The sequence below is a fragment of the Arachis hypogaea genome, chromosome 4, assembly GCF_003086295.3.
Source record: "Arachis hypogaea cultivar Tifrunner chromosome 4, arahy.Tifrunner.gnm2.J5K5, whole genome shotgun sequence".
Lineage (NCBI taxonomy): Eukaryota > Viridiplantae > Streptophyta > Magnoliopsida > Fabales > Fabaceae > Arachis > Arachis hypogaea.
In genome coordinates this window covers 94468667-94471863 of record NC_092039.1, presented here as the reverse complement: position 1 = coordinate 94471863, position 3197 = coordinate 94468667, and the positions used below count along the sequence as shown (strand labels likewise).

The 3197-nt window shown below is 37.9% G+C and overlaps 1 non-coding gene across 1 annotated transcript; it reads right to left on the bottom strand.

Moving 5' to 3' along the window:
• Positions 1–2833: 2833 nt before the first annotated feature.
• Positions 2834–2941, bottom strand: LOC112799359 (small nucleolar RNA R71). Its single transcript, XR_003200935.1, has one exon. It is a non-coding gene; the product is annotated as a small nucleolar RNA R71 (small nucleolar RNA).
• Positions 2942–3197: the final 256 nt, after the last annotated feature.

Here is a 3197-nt window from a genome sequence, read left to right as displayed (position 1 = left end):
GTGCTTCAAACTCCTGAGGGCGGGGCGTTAGTGACAGACGTAAAAGAATCACTGGATTCTATTCCGGCCTGATTGAGAACCGACAGATGAATTCCGCTATGCTGTGACAGAGCATATGCAATCGCTTTCACTGAGAGGATGGGAGGTAGCCATTGACAACGGTGAAACCCTACACAAGCTTGCCATGGAAGGGAGTAAGAAGGATTGGATGAAGACAGTAGGAAAGCAGAGAGACGGAAGGGAAGGCATCTTCATGCGCTTATCTGAAGTTCCTACCAATGAATTACATAAGTATCTCTATCTTTACCTTTGTGTTATTTTCGTTCATCACCGTTACCATTTGAGTTTGCCTGACTAAGATTTACAAGATGACCATAGCTTGCTTCAATACTAACAATCTCCGTGGGATCGACCCTTACTCGCGTAAGGTTTATTACTTGGACGACCCAGTGCACTTGCTGGTTAGTTGTGCGAAGTTGTGTAATGCCATGGTATTGAGCTACCAAGTTTTTGGGGTTCATGACCGGGGATTATGAGAGTTGTGAAAAAGTATTGTTCACAATTTCGCGCATCAAGTTTTTGGCGCCGTTGCCGGGGATTGTTCAAGTTTTGAGCAAGCTTTTGGTAACATCAGTGCCAAGATCCGGCAACAACACCAAGTTTTTGGCGTTATTGCCAGGGATTGTTCAAGTTTGGACAACTGACGGTTCATCTTGTTGCTTAGATTAGGTATTTATTTTTTTCGAAATTCTTGAAGATGAATTCTAGAGTTTCATGATGATTTGTTGAAATCTGGCTGGCTGAGAAGCCATGTCTAATCTCATTGGACCGAGGTTTCAACTTATCATCACGAGAGCTTGTTGATTTCTTATCAATCTTGCTTTTGGAGCAGTGATCTGCTAAGGCTTGGCTGGCCATTGGCCATGTCTAGTGTTTTGGACCGAAGCTTTCTTTGAAAGCTTGGCTGGCTGTGAAGCCATGTCTAATTCCTGGACCGGAGTCTTAGACTAGCATTGCACTGATTCCTGGGATTCTCATTGAGAATTTTGATACCTTTTTCCACTTAATTTTCGAAAAACACAAAAAAAATTAAAAAAATCATAAAATCCAAAAATATTTCTTGTTTGAGTCTAGTGTCTCATCATAAGTTTGATGTCAATTGCATGCATTCATATGTCTTAGTGATCTTCAAGATGTTCTTGATGATTTACTTGCTCTGATCTTTGAATTCTATTGACTTGAGTGTTTTGTGTGTCTCATATGCATTTTCATTTTGTTAGTGTCAGTAGTATACAAACTGCTAAGTTTGGTGTCTTGCATGCATTGTTATTTGATTCTTGTTGCATTTTGATTTTTCCTTATTATTAAAAATTCAAAAATATTTTTTATTTGTGTCTTTTCAAGTCAATAATAAAGAGAATTGAAGATTCAGAACATACAGCAGAGGAAGTGCACAGAAAAAGCTGGGCGTTCAAAACGCCCAGTGAAGAAGGACAGACTGGCGTTTAAACGCCAGCCAGGGTACCTGGTTGGGCGTTTAATGCCCAAAAGGGTAGCATTTTGGGCGTTAAACGCCAGAATGGATACCATTCTGGGCGTTTAACGCCAGGATGGCTAGAGGGGGAAGATTTTGTTTTCAAAATCAAATTTTTTTTAGTTTTCAAAATCTTTTCAAAATCAAATCTTTTTCAAATCAATTTTTCAATCAAATCTTTTTCAAAATCAATTTCTTTCCATTTTCAAAGATACTTACTATCAATTAATGTTTTGATTCAACATTTCAAGTATGTTGCCTTTTCTGTTGAGAAAGGTTTAATGTTTGAATCATATCTTTTCTTGTTAGTCAAGTTTTTAATTTTCAAATCAAATCTTTTTAAAATGTTCTTCAAATCATATCTTCTCAATCACATTTTTTTTAAATCAATCATATCTTCCTAACCACATCTTTTTCAAAATAGTTTTCAATCAAATCTTTCTGATTTCTAATTTCAAAATCTTTTTCAAAAATCACTTGATTTCTTTTCCATTTTCATTTTCGAAAATTAAGTAATGTTTTTCAAAAATGTTTTCAAAATTTTTCACTTAATTTTCGAAAATTACTTCCCTTCTTCTCACATCCTTCTATTTATGGACTAACACTATTCCTTAATGCAAAATTCGAACTCCATCTTCTTTGATAAGTTCGAATTTTCTACTTCTGTCTTCTACTCTTCTTTTCCTCTGACACCTAAAGGAATCTCTATACTGTGACATAGAGGATTCCACATTTTCTTGTTCTCTTCTCTTTCATATGAGCAGGAGTAAAGACAAAGGCATTCTTGTTGAGGCTGATCCTGAACCTGAAAGGACCTTGAAAAGAAAGCTCAGAGAAGCCAAAGCACAACTCTCTTTAGAGCACCTGACCGAATTCTTCAAAGAAGAAGAACTCATGGCAGCCGAAAACAACAACAATGCCAACAATGCAAGGAAGGTGCTGGGTGACTTTACTGCACCTACTCCCGACTTCTATGGGAGAAGCATCTCTATCCCTGCCATTGGAGCAAACAACTTTGAGCTTAAGCCTCAATTAGTTTCTCTAATGCAACAGAATTGCAAGTTCCATGGACTTCCATTGGAAGATCCTCATCAGTTTTTAGCTGAATTCTTGCAAATCTGTGACACTGTTAAGACTAATGGGGTTGACCCTGAGGTCTACAGACTTATGCTATTCCCTTTTGCTGTAAGAGACAGAGTTAGAACATGGTTGGACTCTCAACCAAAAGAAAGCCTGGACTCTTGGGAAAAGCTAGTCAATGCCTTCTTGGCAAAGTTCTTTCCACCTCAAAAATTGAGTAAGCTTAGAGTGGAAGTCCAAACCTTCAGACAGAAGGAAGGAGAATCCCTCTATGAAGCTTGGGAAAGATACAAACAATTAATCAGAAAGTGTCCTTCTGATATGCTTTCTGAATGGAGCATCATAGGTATTTTCTATGATGGTCTCTCTGAACTATCCAAGATGTCTTTGGATAGCTCTGCTGGAGGATCTCTTCATTTGAAGAAGACGCCTGCAGAAGCTCAAGAACTGATTGAAATGGTTGCAAATAACCAATTCATGTACACTTCTGAAAGAAATCCTGTGAACAATGGGACTAGTCAGAAGAAAGGAGTTCTTGAGATTGACACTCTGAATGCCATATTGGCTCAGAACAAAGTATTGA